The 16,348-nt window shown below is 37.7% G+C and overlaps 1 protein-coding gene and 1 long non-coding RNA gene across 3 annotated transcripts in view; both read right to left on the bottom strand.

The window, feature by feature from the left end:
* SHANK2 (SH3 and multiple ankyrin repeat domains 2) overlaps nucleotides 1-16,348 on the bottom strand; it is a 324,085-nt gene that overhangs the window by 96,036 nt on the left and 211,701 nt on the right. The gene's annotated exons all lie outside the window — the stretch shown is intronic.
* LOC113958829 lies at nucleotides 7,257-7,907 on the bottom strand. The gene is made up of 3 exons (XR_003531642.1): nucleotides 7,815-7,907; nucleotides 7,454-7,514; nucleotides 7,257-7,284 (listed from the first exon to the last, which is right to left on the bottom strand). It is a non-coding gene; the product is annotated as an uncharacterized LOC113958829 (long non-coding RNA).

Below are 16,348 nucleotides of genomic sequence, written 5' to 3' on the forward strand. Positions count from 1 at the left end.
AAGCAAGGGGCAGAATTTTTCGTGTCCAGCTGGTGCGACCACTGTGGGACAGAGGAGAAAGTTACCGCATTTATTTTGTGAAACACCTTTTACACCATTAACAGACACAACTCTCCTCCCAGCAGCAGGAGTTTTCTATCTGAATTTCAGGCTCACCCAAGTATCAGTGCTGGCTTTTCTATTCTCACTAACAAACAAGGTTCTGACGTCAATCCAATGAAACAGCAACAATTTTACAAATGCTTTAAATGTTTGGGAGAAGAATTTGGGGTTCTAACATGAGCACATGACCAATACAAACCTCAATCACTTGGGAATGCTATTTTTTCCAAAAGCAAACTCCTAACTTTTTTCTTTTAAACTACTATCATAGTTTAAAAACAGTAAAGCATTTTTTTCCTTTTATACTAAAGCTGAAAAAGCAATCCAAGCTTTTCCATTGCCATCCAGAAATGGCATAATCCATTAACAGAAGTGCATTTCATTCCTTTCCCCACCTCTCCATTTCCCACAGAATGGCAAATCTAGTATAATATAATTGCAAGAAATGTAAATAAGATTAAAATCCACACAAAAACATCAAGAAAAAAAGGTTAAAATATAGACCAATATTAAAGGGCATCTCCAGGATTTAAGGAAATGTCTGTAAGTTATTTTCCTAGAAAGAACATTCTGGAAATATCTTGTTTAAAATTTTTCTTTTCACTTTACTGATTTGGACTTATGGATTCAATTCTAGAGAAAAAGCTTTCTGTTCCTACAAAATTATTTAAGTCAGCCTGCGTGGTAAAAAGAAGAAACAGACCTTTAACTTCAAAATCAAGGATATAACAGTACAGAGAAGCCACATGAAATTAGGCAGCTGAGCAGAACTGCTGCTGCATTACCAGTCAGGTTCCAAGAAATGGGTATTAGAAGTAAGCATTAGAAGTAAGCAACTTTAGCTTTGGGAAATTTCAAGTACTTGACATATGAAGGAACATTTGATTCCTTCTCCTAGATCAGAAACCTGCTTTAGGGATGGGTTGTAGGTACCTCTGTGACTCTGTGCCCACCTGTTTTCTCCCAGTAAAACTCACCTTCAGCTCAATAGTTACCCCCCAAAGAAAGTAAAAAATTTCTTTCATATAGTAGTAAAAAACTTGTCACTGATGCCTCAATTTCCTCCATCTTTCCCTTTTTGCAGCTTCAAATATCTCACTCCAAGAAGCAGAGACATTGTTTTCTCTACACACTTGGTGAAATGTTCGAAAAGACAAGACCGCTGAACACAGGCCACACCTACCTCAGGGAACAGTTAAGCCAAACCAAAGAATCCATTAGTAAAATTCAAACCTGCCTCTGGCTTCTGAAAGTAAAATATGCCAGTTTTTTTTCTCTTTTACTACAAAAAAACATGAGACTCAAAAGCTGTAATGGAACAAACTTCCACAGTTTTAATACAGGACTAAACGAACAGTGCCCCAGACACAGCTATAGATCAATACCCTGACATTCCCTGCTCCTGGTATGGAAGGTAAGGTGGAATCTGAACATGCCAATCCTGGTCAATACTGCTCCTGCTTAAATTTTTGTTTCCTTGCAAAGTGAAGGCTGGTTTTCCCACCTACTAACAGAAGTGTTTCTAATCCATGAGTAAAATAAATCTTCCCCAAACCAGAATAATTTTATAGCCTCTACAGCACATCCTAGCCCTGCATAGGATATATTAGAAGACATAATATAAATATAAATATAATTATAAATATAAATATAAATATAAATAGTCTGTTGAGTCATAATATAAAACATGTATCAAGATAATCACCAGCAGTGCAGGAGGTAAGAGTAGATGATACCTGAGTTATTTTTTCTTGTTCAAGATATGTTCAATATTATATATTTGCTAGTCTAAATTAAAGGCCTTTTCACATTCCATCTGGAAAACAAGGGTTTTTTCAAAAGGAACAACAAAATAAACATTCTAATACCTCCACGTGCAGAACACTCTATGCATGAACAGAATGTAAAACGTGCCCTGAAAGCAACACCTCTCAAACAAAATTATGGTGCAATCTTTTTTTCAGAGTTCTCTTATTCAATTACAGGTAACTCTAGAAAGGTTTAGCTTTTTAGAAAACTGGTTTTGCTCCAGTAACTCTTAGAAGGAAATAAAATACTTATAAAATTAGTATTAAAATGTAGTGGGTCATTTCAACTTTCTACCACCACTAAAGAAGTCCTATTCCTCTACCAGATCCACAGTGAAAACTACACTCTGGAAACATAACTCTAAAGATTTCATTTCTCAACTAGAAAGGCCATTTTTCGCAGGTATCCAATTCATAACGAAGGTAGGACCTGATTGTAATACACAAATATAGTCATGTTTATGACTACTTAGTGACTTTTACTGATTTTACAGAAACAACTTTTTAAAAATTATTTACTGTTCAATTCAGCTTTAGGCCAGGTACTTTTATATTACATTACTATTAATTTATTAATTTCTATTCCATTACTTAATAAAAGTTCACTGCTGCTGCATGGACATTTAGAGAGTATTTAGAAAATACTAGAAGTAGGAGTAAAGAAACAAAAAATCTTCCTTGCTATAGCTAAAATATATGCAGTCTAGAACCAGCTCCACTAGGTATCTTCCTACTGCTCCAAACTGGGAATATTTTAAGTGTCTTCTCACTTTATTGAGCTTTATTCAAATCTCCAGCAATATTTAATAGGCAGGTTCAGGGGGTCAGTTCTTTTCATCCCTATCTAGTTACTACCAATGATTTAAGCCAATATCTGTGTCTCCTCACATTTAATACATTTAAAACCCTACTATAAACTGCTGTTAAGACTTGCTTAAGGATCAAGTCAGTTAAGTTTGCTAAACATATGCAACTCTTCAATGTGGTTAGTTTAGAAATGCAATTGAGGCTGTACTTTTAAACATCATCATCTCTATAAAACTCTGAAAAATTAAGCATTCAATGACATTTCTGCTTAGAATAGTGCTGGGCACAGGTAAAAACAGGGAGCAGAAAAACATAATTATCACCTTTTGCACTGTAAAATAGTAACATGAGCACAAATTATGATCAATATCACAATATTTAAAGGCTATTTACATCCTGTAAATGGTAATGGAAATGAACTGAGAAGGCAGTTAAATAGACTCAGATATTCAGCCCTCAAACATGATTAGATTCTACCAGCTGTCTCAAGAAACGTGTATTTTCCCTCTTGATAACTTGACGTCCTGAAGACTGGGATGCTGGTAGACCATAATCAAAAAGCAAAAATTCCTTCCTACAAATGCTAGAAGAATATAAATTCATCTATTGTTTCCAAAATTTGTCGTTCTCTCTGATATATATGTATGTATGTATGTACATATGAGTGCATCTACAGGTTTATATAAATATGTTTACACCCAAAAAAATCAATTGGTTGATCTATCTGTCTATCTATCAATCCACCCATAATTTATAAAACATCTCTAGGCAGGAAAGCACAGAAGAAATGCTTTTAAAAAACTTGATATACTACAATGACGGGGGAAAAATTCAATATACTTCCCATCAGGTAGTGAATTAAATGCAAGAATTACAATAGCATTTTAATGTTAAAAATAGGATTCAGAAGACCTTCCCTTCTGCCAAACAATCCAGTGAAAACAAATGAGCTACCCCCAAATCACAGCTTATGACATACAAGATTTAACATTATATGATTATTTTTTGGTGCAGAGAAACCTCAAAACCCTAACATTTCTTTTTCTGGAAATAGAAACTCTTTTGTCACCCGTATTTTAAATGTGACATATTTTGAAGGCCTGTTATTCCTTAAATAAAGACAATCTAAAATAATGTCAAAATCAGGGGTTAACAACTATGAAAATCACAAGTTATAACTGCTTTTACATTTGTAGTTTTCTGAGGGTGAACACCTCTCATTCCTTGTTCTCTGACTTTCTCATTAGGTCAGTGGCAATATCCAGGGAAAAAACTACATTCACACTAAATGTGGGAAGTTATTCTTTATGTTATATGCTCGATGTGGGTAAAGAAAATCACATTAAAACCCAAAGACAAATAAAGTGTTTTTTAGGCCAGTACAAGACATTTGATAGAAATCAAGATCTTTACAAATAAATCTCATTCAAGGCATAGATGGCAGCTCACAGTGGTATTTACAGAAACAAGTTCCAAATTGTATTTCCTTAACCACCTACTTAATTAAGTTCTTAATATGTGGATGCAGTAACAGGCAGCCTTTACACCCTTTTAACTTTATTTTTATGTGCTCACGCATTGCAAATTCATAATCATAAAGATGTTACAGTCAGGGTTGATAAATTAGGAGAACAAGAAGTGTAGCAAAGAACGAAGTGTTAGTTTTGTACATTTTTGTATGGAATAACAATTGCAGCCATGTAAAATGCTGGAATCTCCTCTCTCCCAGTGCTCTGAGCCTGGAGTCACTTAGTGGTCCAAAAGCTGCATTTAAACCAGATTTTAAGACTCACCAGGGAATCTGTCCACATCCTGTATGTGAATAAAGTCCAACAAGACTCAAAGCCTTTGTAATATTAAAACCAGACAGAGAACTCAGGACTAGTTTGAAAACCTGAACTGAATCTGAAGCTTTTACTTGCCTTAGTAAGTAAGATCAACATCAGATTGATGCATGAGACTTCTTGTAAGTGCAAATGTCAGCACTAGCTGACATTTCAGCTGCTTATTCCTTAAGTGGTTTCAAGCCACACACAGTCAGAGAGAGGAAAAATTCTTTAGCCAAGCAAGAGCAAAGGGAGCAGCCAAAAGGTAACTGAGCACTTGTGTGCTATTTCTCCCTTTTTATCTCTTTTGGAGGACAGTGATACAGTGTTGGTGTCCTTCCAAAGGCACACATGATTTAAAACCATTACACTTCTAGCAGTTCTGCTGTATATTGTAGTCTAAGCACAAAATTCACTTCGGAATGTCATCTTGCCCCTGTGCAAAAGTATTATCTATTGAGGAGAGGGAAAAAGAAAACTAAGTGTGAAAAAGGTCTGAAAAGTTGTGGATTGTAACACAATATTTGACTGCTATGATTAAAAATATATTAATTAAAAAAAAAAAAAAGACAAAATAATGAGTTTAGAGTGAATCCCTCTCATTAGCCAGCAGGACTCTGCATTTATATTCTAGGGAAACAGGAGAGTTTCTGGGTTTGGATTTTTTTCAGTATGTATAGAGAAAAACTTGTGCCAACTGAGGCCATCAACATTGTCCTGAAGTCTCACAACATCTTTCCATTAGTGTCATGGGCTGCCTGAGCACTGTCCTTCAGCTGAGCAGTTAACCAGGTTTTTTAGGGCCTTTGAAGGATATCTATGTTCAGGTATCAGCAATTCATCAGCTATTTGGAATAATCATTTGCTCTGATCTTGCTTATTTACAAAGATAATGAGTTAAGCTCTCCTGTGTCCTGGGAACACAGGAGAAACAAACAGCAGGTAGTTTCCCTACTCAAATCCCCAACTGTGCCACAATTCTGAAAAATGATATTTTAATCTACGTAACCAGAGAAAAACCTAAACAGGACCCAACAACAGCTGTCTCCAGGTGTTCTGGCCCCACTGACCTCCTGCCTCTTTATTTTGCCCCTTTTGTTTCCTGTTGCAATGTGCTGTTTTTACTTCAGAGCTGAGCTATGAGCCTTTGGGGGGAAAAAAGAACAACCCAAAACTCATCTGTACTTATTATTTCATAGTTAATTTTTCTTTTAACAAAAGTATCAGTGCCCTGCTGAGCTCTGGGTTGGGAAAACCTCAAATTTCTGTCCAACAAGAATAATTTTCCCCCATTACACCTTTGTTGTTACGCAGACTCTTGCCACAATCACCTGGAGACCTCTTCACTGAGAAAAGAGGCTGAATTTCTTCTTCCACTGAGCCTGAAAGAAGGAAACTGGCTCACCTCTAAAATCACTTCTGGAGTTTTCTTAGAGAACTGACAGGAACTACTGTCTTTCAAAAATCATTTCAGAAAAAAAACACTCTGATTTGATTTGGCAGGGGAATTACTTTCCAGGGTTAATTACTTTGGCAACAGATTTAAATAGATACCCATTGATTAATCAGATTTAATGACTGAAAAGAACCCTCTTGTTGAAAGATGAAAGAGAGAACTAGAGAGGTTCTAGAACTATTTTGCATTATTGCAGTTCGAGTATTACCAGTAAGTTACCCTGGAAAACAGCCAGAGCATCTGGGTTGTCACTATAGCTAAGCAAAAATTTAGAAAAAAAAAAAGGCACAAGGATCACCAAAAACTAATTACATCTGTGAGGGACAGTGAACACTGGATAACCAACTCACAAATATCCCTTAGCAAGGCAAAAAGAGCTCAGGCACAGGCAGAGGAAGGATAAGGCTGGGGAACATCCATGAGGGATATGCTCCAACCTGAGGACATCAAACCAAGAGAAGAACAGGGATCCCACATCTCTCCTGACACTTGGATCTCTATTGTGAGATGGACCTGTCACTGTCTGTCCTTTTCTCCCTCCCTGCTTTAACAGCTCAGAGTAGCAGCTCCATGTCTGACCAAGAGGGCCTGACACACGTCCCAATTCCCAGCCCATATCCATAAGTGGAGCAGGCACTCACTCAACATTTTTAGGGTTTCCCTCTTACTACTCACAGGAAAACCCACCATATATGTATTTTAAGCATACACACAGAGGAAAAAGCAGACACCTCAAAATGCCATCCATGCTCCAGTTCACCAAAGGAGGATATCCTTGGATAACAGGAAAGGCTCAGGAGGGCAGTATGTCTAATACCCCACACTTTGTCAAGCTGAGGTGCTTTCTTCCACTTATGGGGGCTTAGGCTTGATCTCTGTGTGATAATTAGTTCTTGGTATAGACACGCCAGAGACCACTCTTCGAGAAAAGCATGATTTTCACTTTAATCCAATTTAGAATAAGACTCGAGACACATTCTAAGAGAGCTCCTTTTGTTCCCTGCCTCCATCTCAGTGAATCTCAACACAAAATGCATTAACACAAAGCAGGCAATGGATCAGAGACATCGGATCACAGGCATCCTTCCTCCCGACCAAATAAAAAGCTGCTGGGTAAGACAGGGCTCTAGTTTGGAAGGAAAAATATAATGGCCTGCTCCTGCACTCCAGGTTCTCACTGAAGGTCTAATTACTGAGGCAATCCAAGCAGAACAGTGGTTTGTTGACCCAGACGAGGGTCAGGAATGGATTATGTCCCTGACTTCTCAGACTGCAATTCCCAGACCTGGAAAAGTCCAAATATCCACAGATTAGGTGGCAGTCGAATGGGGTTTGAAGCAAACAACAGCCAACACAAGCAGTTAAGGGTATGATCTTTTCACCCAAATGATTTATAGCTGTAGCCCTTGTCGCCAAAAACTGTGGTTGAAAGGTCCCCACCACTGGTGTGTCACCTGTATGTGCCAGGTTTGCTCTGGTCCTGCTAACTCTGCCTCCTAAAAGGGCACATGTGGTCTACAAAAAAAGTTTAATACAGGAGTTACAGGCTAAATCAAGCAGAGGTCACTTGTACAAAGTATTTTTGCTCTATTCAAGAAACTTGTTCAGTATAATAAGGAAGCTGGAACTTGCATTGTGCATTTAATCCAGCACAACCAGAAACTAAAAATTACAGGTGTGTAAATCTCAGCAATATATTTAGTAGCAAAAAACCCCCAACAATTCATATAGAATTTGAAATAACTGCAGTCCGTGGCAGCTGTGTGTATTGATCACAGATTAAAAATAATACCTTACACTATTCCCAACAATTACCTTTTACATAGGAGCCAGAAGTTCATTGTTTGAGATTTCCAGCTACTTCATCTGATATTCCCCAAATCTATCTCTTTTTAAATGTTTTTTTTTCTCATGCATGTTCAAATCTAACACAAAAAATTACTTGATACCTGTGAGGAAAAAATACTGTCAAATCAGATTTCTGTTTAACTCAACTATTTTTCTTTTTCTCTCTAATATAACACAATAATCACATGGACTCCTTTTTACTACAATGATACAACTAAAATATATATATTAGCATATGGATCAGGGAATGCACTTAAACCTCTGGATATTTAAAATTACAATAATTTGATCAGATTAGCAAAGTAAAAGAAAATCAAAGCTCATCCAAATAATATTTATCTGAGTTTACTTTATCCTACTATGATATGATGGATGTTGATTGAAAAGGAAGAGGAGGCAAAAGAGTATGGACAAGGCTTGGGAATAAAGCCTGTATCAATCAGCTCCTGGACTGCATTCATTCAGTTTGAGCGAAGAAAAAAGCCAAACAAATGCTTATCATCATGGAAAAAGAAAATTGGAGACACAATAATTCCTTACAACTGCTTTGAACTATGAAACATTCCAGTTATGGAATAAGCACCCTAAAAATACGGCATACATCTCTTAACAGTCCACATGACCAAGAACTGCATTTCTGAGGGATTTATAGGAAACATCCATGGCAAGGTCTAAGCAGTTGACAGGGGCAGTGGGGGTGGGGAGGTGGAAGGGAGAAGACAAACAACATTGTTCCTGTCACATTCCCACATTTCCCAAGCTGAAACACAAAGCAAAAAGGTGCAACGTTCACAGAGGTGTTACAAGTGTGGGAGGCAAATTTTCAAGCAACTGAGGCACCCAATATGAAGTAACACACTGCACATAGAAAACTATGAATAAATCCCAGTTGTTCATTAAGTACAGACTTATTTTAGATCTTTTAAGTGTCTCATGTATAGGTTATATATATAAGAGCTTATAAAGGACTTCAGATTGATTTCTTTAGCTGTGTTTGGCTATCAACATTTTTCATATACCTTTGAGAAGTTTGTCTTTCACTTCAGGCTACAATTATATTTTGCTCTAAGATCCCACACAACCATAATCCTCTTCTCAATTCTTTGATGGCTATAGGTCTCCTGCAACCTTGTTTTCAGCAATTTCCATTTCAATTGCTGTTCACTGAGAGATTAAAAATATATAAATGTATTTTGATAAACTTTCAAAACACTTAAACACTAAACTTTGTGAACTTTCCTCAAATGAGCACATACAAAAATGTAGGTTCCAGTAAGTAACTATTTTATCTCACAAAAAGTTGTACACAAGGTAAAACAGGGCAAATAAACTCATTACCACAGTGCTTGCCATCAGTTCTACCTGTTTGTGTGGTTCATCTAAAAAATGTTTATAGAACCACAAAATCATGCTGCTGACCACATCTACAAATAAAATATCTAATCTATTATTGTCACAGGCCAAAAGCAACCAACAAACAAACCCTAGAGCTCTGTATTAATAATATTGGCATCTTTATCAAGCCAAACATGCAATGAATGGCATCATCTTTTTGTCTTCCTCAATTTCTTATACGTGGAAAACCATAAGTTCAAAATTTATCTAATTTTAATTTTTGTTTAAGACCTTAGCAGGCAAGGTATGTACATGCACATAAACTCCAAAATGAGTTACTTACATCATTAAATTTTGTACAGTGAGGAATTTCATTGAATTAATGGGACAACTTTGTTTTTTCAATTTCTAATGTTGAAACAGAACCTGTTATCTTAAAAGTTCAGTGTAGAAAAATGGGAAAAATATGATATCAGTGTAGTCAAACCAAATGCCACAGTACAAACATTTCCAGATTATTTCTAGTCACTAATATCCTTGAGAAACAAAAATGAGGTAAACACTACACACACAGTGCCACCAGTGAATTGCACTAAAACTAGAAAACAAATGTGCTCTGATTAAAACAAAAAACCCCCCACTTGACAAATAGAAAGAATAAAGTCTTAAAATGGAACAAGAGGTAAATGAAGATTTTCTGGGCATGGAAAAATCTGTAAAACTTCATGTTTTGTTCAGTAGGTTGTCCTGACTTACTGAAATCTGAAGTTTGGTAACAAACCCAGCATTTCAGGTTTAATTGAGGTCCAGACTGACCACGTGCAGAGAGTAGAAAACTGTGGGATGAATTTTATGATCTATGTTTGCAATAATTACACTTCTATCCATTCAACATGGACTTGAAACTATGGATGGAATGCCATCCATTAAATTATGCCAATTTAGTCCTCCTTCTCCTCACAAACAAACAATTAGAGATGCGTCCTGAAAATTATTTTCCACACTGACGACAGAGCCAGTTCAGCCTGGGACTATGGTATAAAATAGAGTACTTTTCCTCATTTTATCTGGATAAAATGTGATTTTAGCAGTTATTTAAACTTCTGATAAAGTATCCTTGTCATCCACAGAACTCAAGAGGTGTCTTGCAGTTATCACTTATGAGGTAGGATATTTCTTATTATATAAACTCCTTTTTTATCCAAAGTAGTATTTCTCAAAACTATTGCTTTAAGTGCCTCCAATGAGAAATAATATCTTCACAGTTAATATGACCTCAGTAATAACAGGTTTTCTCTGCATTTCACATTTTTAACCAATCACAAAACAGGTACTCTTTCAATAAAAGATGTCTATCTCCTATGGTTCTTTAACACCAGGAAAATTTAAATTATAGCAGGAAGATGAACTCGGCATTAACCTAGATCTGTTTTGTGGAAAAATATATTAAAATAATTATAAGTGTCTGATGCTATTAGATAAACATACTTTTTAAGACATTAGTTTTGGGGAGGAGGGGGTTGAATGTTAAAATTTAACATCATAAATGATTAATTAGAGGAGGAGACATTCAAGACGTACCTGGAAAGCAAAAAATCCTACCTCTGAAGATCAGCGAAATTTATGTTAATAAACAGAAATTCAGTTAGTGGAGCAGTGAAATAATCAGAATTTGACTACATCAAGTACCACTATAATAACATGTCTCTATGGGAAAACATAATGTTTCCTATGAAATTGGTAGTGAGAGCTGAGAACCTGCACTTTCACATTAATTGAGCGGAATATAATAAATATTTTTGATACAGGAAAACTATGCGAAACACATGCAGGAACTATAAAGGACAAACTCAGGGTCCCCTGAAAGCTTTAAGAGTGAAATTGCAGTTAATTTGTTGGGTATTTTTTTGCTATTCCCTATGGATCTCCCAGAAAGAAGAACACCATCTGATTCAGACCTCCTTTTGTCATCCTTAGGCCCACACACAGGTGGTGTTTCCACTTGCTCCCCTGCAGTTTCGGGGATCTACTCCAAAATCATGGAATCACGGGATGAGTTAGCTTGGAAGAAACCTTTAAATGTCATCTAATTCAAGCCCCCTGGCATGGGCAGGGACACCTTCCACTTGACCAGGTTTCTCAGAGCTTCATCCAAACTGACTTTGAATGTTTCCAGGGATGGGGCATCTACAGCTTCTCTGGGCAACCTGGTTCCAGGGCCTCTCCACCCTCACAGTAAGAACTTTCTTCCCTATGTCAAATCTAAATCTTTTAGTTTAAAACCATCCTATCTTGTCTCTGCTGAAAAAGTCTGCCCCCATCTTTTTTATAAGCACCCTTTAAGTACTGAAAGGCCACAACAAGGTCTCCCTGGAGCCTCCTCTTCTCCAGGTTGAACAATCCCAGCTCTCTCTGCCTTTCAGTTCTAGGACATTCATCTGTTTGTTGAGAGATTTATTAGAAGTCCCACCGTGGGGGTGGAGTGGGGAGGCAGAGAAGAAGGAAAGGAGTGGGCCAGGGAGCTCCAGATTGCCAGCATATTTTCCATCTCTCTCTGCAGGAAGCATAAGGGCAGGAGAGCTGCCTGCAGTGCCAGCCCCAAGCCTGGAGTGCTCCACAAAGATCTCCTGATCCCTTAGCAACCTCACAGGAAGGCTTGGGGCACCTCAGGCCTCTGAATTCCTCAGGAGCCAGCAGCTTTTTCTCTCCTGCTGCTACATGAGCTAATGAGAGTGAGCTGCCTCTCCCCTGAGAGGCAGAAAATATTCCAGATGAAGAAAAGGAGAAAAGCAGCAGCTTAATCTATATTCACAGAAACAGAATCTATCTATCTATCTATCTATCTATCTATCTATCTATCTATCTATCTATCTCATATTCTCAGGATGAAGATCTAATCATGGAATGGGTGGGATGCAGCTTTAATCTCTTTGTCAAGCAGAAAGCAACATATATATTTTTTTTTTTTTTCATGGAATTACAGAATCGTTCAGGTTGCAAACAGATCATCAAATCCAACGGCTCTTCCAGCACTGCCAAGGTCACCACTAACGCATGTCCCCAAGTGCCACATCTTGGGGCTTTAAATCCCTCTAGGGATGGTGACTCCATCATTGCCCTGGGCAGTCTTTTCCAATGCTTTACAACATTTTCAATGAAGAAATTTTTCCTAATATCCAATCTAAATTTCCCCTGGCCATTTCCTCTCATCCTATTGCATACCTTTATCTATCTATCTCAGGCTATCCATCCATTCATCCTTCAGAGGTTAATACGGGGTAACAACATCCTGAAGTTCTTTTGGCAGAAATATGTTACTCATATCACTCAGTTCATGTAAATGTTTCTAACTCAGATAAAATGTTTTCCAGGACTGCAACCAAAGTGCAGCCTAGAAAAGATATATCTGACTCTATTCAGCTGCTCCATGATTGTAGTAAAGGGGAAAAAAGGAATTTGATGGTATCATCTTGAAAACATGGATAGTTCTAATGTCCTGGGTGGGCATCAAATGCTGCCTGTGTGCCATTTATGTTACCAATAAATATGAACCATATGCAAATAATAAAAACAAAAAAGAAAATTAACAGTGTGTAGCAATGCAATCTCTAGATATTCCAAACAAGAAAGAGTCTGGGAGGAAGCTGAGTCCTAGCAGGTCAGAGGATCCCCTGTGTGCAGTCATTTGCTGTCTCTGCACTGAAGTTTCTGCTCCAGCTGAGGCAGAACAGCATGAAAACAACCAACCTGTCCTGCAGCATCCACACCTAATCCCCAACTCCTTACACTCCCAAACACTGCAGCCTCAGGCCACCAGTCTTAACTCCATCCCTGTTAAGCAGTGTAAAATCATTGTCTAAACTTCAAATTCAGGTACCACTTAATTTTTACTGACTAATAATATTAATTATAGTCTGAAATGGGCTAATCACAGGGACTAATCATGAAGGACTGTTAGCACACTGATGTTTCTGCAGCATAATATGCCATATTCTCCTACCTAGAAGCTTTTACTTTCTTTTAAACAATTACAACTGGAGAAGGCAGTTAAATTTGTGATGTAAAAATGTTTCAGGGAGTCTTTTGGATTGAGCTATTAAGGTCAGTAAAACAGTACCTCTGCATTGAATAGCACTAATGAACGTCAAAAGAATACAGAAAGCATCTGTAAAATGGGAGGAGAGTTTTATGTGCTCTTAATGTATGGTCATTAACAGGACTCATTCACTGTGAACTTTTTAGAATTTAGGAAGAAGAGAAAAAAGGGAATAAAAGAGAAAAGGGAATAAATCAGGAAAAGCAGGGCAGACCTTACAGTGTCAGCATCACCCACAAACCTGACAATTCAGGCCAGAGGAAAAGAAACAGCCAGCAAACTAACAACCAAAAAGCAATCTTGTGTTTGTTCTCATTTTGGAAATTGTGCTTTCCTTTCCCCTTCCCTCTTTCCACCTCTTCATTACCCCTAAGAGAAGGATCAAGCTTTCAGTCTTCAGAACTGCCACCACTGCTCTGATTCAAAACACTTTTGCAAAATTATAATCCCCGAATTCAATAATCACATGAATGGTTACACAAATTATACCATAAAAAGGAAAAATCCTCTTCAGTTGCTAGTAAATATTTCATAAATTTCAATTCCCTTCCACAAAGGATTCAAAATGTTATGCTGGAACTAAACTGGCAGAAAATATTTCATAGATTTCAGTTCCCTTCCACAGAGGACTCAAAATGTTATGCTGGCACTAAACTGGTAGAAAGGGACTCCTACGTTCCTGCAGCTTTTCCAGCAGTTGGAATGGGTCCTAAATGAAACATAATACAAAAAATAACAAAATGATGAGTTTTATCAGAAGGACAAGGACTGCAAATGTATATTATTACCTTTTAAGAGAATTTCCTGCATATATTGCTAGTTCTGCATTTTGATAATGCAGCTGGGGAGAGATTATATTAAACAAATAAATTTCCCTTCTGTGTTGTATATTGATTGCAGTGAATTAGATTAAATCTCCATGAACAGCTATTTCGAGCTGGGCCCACATTGTTTTGGTTTTGAGGGCTTGGTTAGAGTCAGTTGCTGCAAAAATAACATTTTGACAGCACTCCTAGTACAGACGAGGGAGCTGAACTGATTAATACGTTCAGAGTTATTTCAGCAAAATGACTGACGTGGGCAACTGACGACCCAGTCCCAGTTTCCACCTGCAGGAACAGCTGGAAAGGACCATCTCAGAAGCAGTTGGAGCCTGTCTTTTTCCAGCAGGGCAAGACCAAAAGCTCAGGGGTGCAGAGCTGCCCAAGTGTCCCCGTCTCTGCTGGGGTTTGTACATCCAAGTTGCTTGGAGACAGTTGCTGTGATACAAGTCAACTGGAGTTGTAAAATAGCACTACGGGCACAGATTTGTTACACTCTGTCAAGAGGAGATCTTGTACTAAGTGACTGCTCAGGGCTCTCTCTCCTCACTCCTGAAGATTCAGAGGTTTAGGTATTTAGGAGGGAATGATTCGCCAAGTTTTCTGTTCTTACTGATGCCATTTTTTGATCCGTATTTAATACAAAAGTAAACCTTCTGAAAGTGCGCTGATTATTTCTTGCTGTTGAATTCTGCTCACGATATTTTTCCAGAGGTTACGTGAAAAAATATGGAAGTTGTCATTATACAGAACAAGAGAAACATTTCATGTGCTTGCACAATAAATAAAAGACATATTTTACAAATTAGCAGCTGTATTTTGTTCTTGCTCAATATTAGGATATATAAAATACATTTTTCTCTCTCATGAATATGAATCTATGCCATGTGTCAGAGCTACCTGACGTGAAACATGAAGAATTTAATTTACTGCCACTCTTTCTACCCCTAACAGTTGGTAGCCTTGGTCTGACATGTTTCACATGGATGTATTTTAAGTCAACCATAAAATAGGGCCACAAACATTTACTGAACAGAAATCAGAAATAAAATTTTAAGTGACCATCATAGAGTGGCTGAGGCTGGAATGGATCTCTGGAGGTATCTGGTCCATCCTCCTATTCAAGCAGAGCCATCCAAAAGCAGCTTTTGAATACTCCTAAGGATGGAGACTTCCCTGACCTGCTGGCAATACTTTGCCTAATGCAGCCCATGAAACCATTTGCCTAAGCTCCACTACAAGGGCTCATGTTCAACTTGGGGTCCACCAGGACCCCCAAGTCCTCGGCAAACCTGCTTTCCAGCTGGTCAGCCCCCAGCATGTCCTTGTGCCTGGGATGATTCCTTTCCAGGCACACTTCCCTTTGACATAGTCAACATTGGCATCTACTGCTCTTTTAGTCACCCATGGTAAGCTCCAAATGCTTTACTGTCTTTGAATTATGTCTAAGATGCAATCTGATGAATTTTGTGCAGATTTAACAGGACCATTCAGAGAACACAGACCTGAAAAGCTTCACTTCTTTTCCCTGTATTTTGAAAACAGTCCATTTATCTCTCCCCTTTATTTCTTACCCTTTAAGTTGGAGGTAATTTTTTCTGACTACTCAATATCCTGGTTTACAAGCACATCTTTCTGAATGTCCAAATCTAGGCTGAAAGTGTCAGTGTAGTTATCTATAAAACCACCGATTTTTTCCAAACAATGATTTCCCATTACAGAATCATAGAATAATTAAAGGTAGAAAAGGCCTCCAAGGTCATCAAGTCCAATGTTCGACTGAATATCACCGTGCACACTAAATCATATAATGAAGAGCTAAATTTCATATTTTTAATCACTTTTCTAGCAATTCTAATGGCAATTTATGGCACTAAAATTCTAGTAATTTATGGCATTAGCACCAGTTCTCCAGCTACGGAAACAAACTTCCCAGTTCAGTTCTCAGGGTTATTTCTAAGACAGACCAGCAATGCATTTGCTGTGTTCCATTCCTCTGCCATCAAGGCAGAGCAACAAATACTACTTCTGTTTAGAGATTTCCTATGTGAGTTACCCTTGGAATATCACCTTGTCATGATGATTTGTTGCTGTTCATTTTGTCAGTCAGTTATGAGACCTTTCTATGGTGTCTATGAAGCCAGACATTGCTCTTCAGGGTAGGTTTATGCTTAAATTGATCTAATAGTGAACTGTGCAGTCAGCAAGCTTTCCAGGTGGCTCTGGATGGTTCTGAATCACTAATCCTA

Source organism: Corapipo altera, unplaced genomic scaffold (assembly GCF_003945725.1).
Source record: "Corapipo altera isolate COAL_440 unplaced genomic scaffold, ASM394572v1 114, whole genome shotgun sequence".
Classification (NCBI taxonomy): domain Eukaryota; kingdom Metazoa; phylum Chordata; class Aves; order Passeriformes; family Pipridae; genus Corapipo; species Corapipo altera.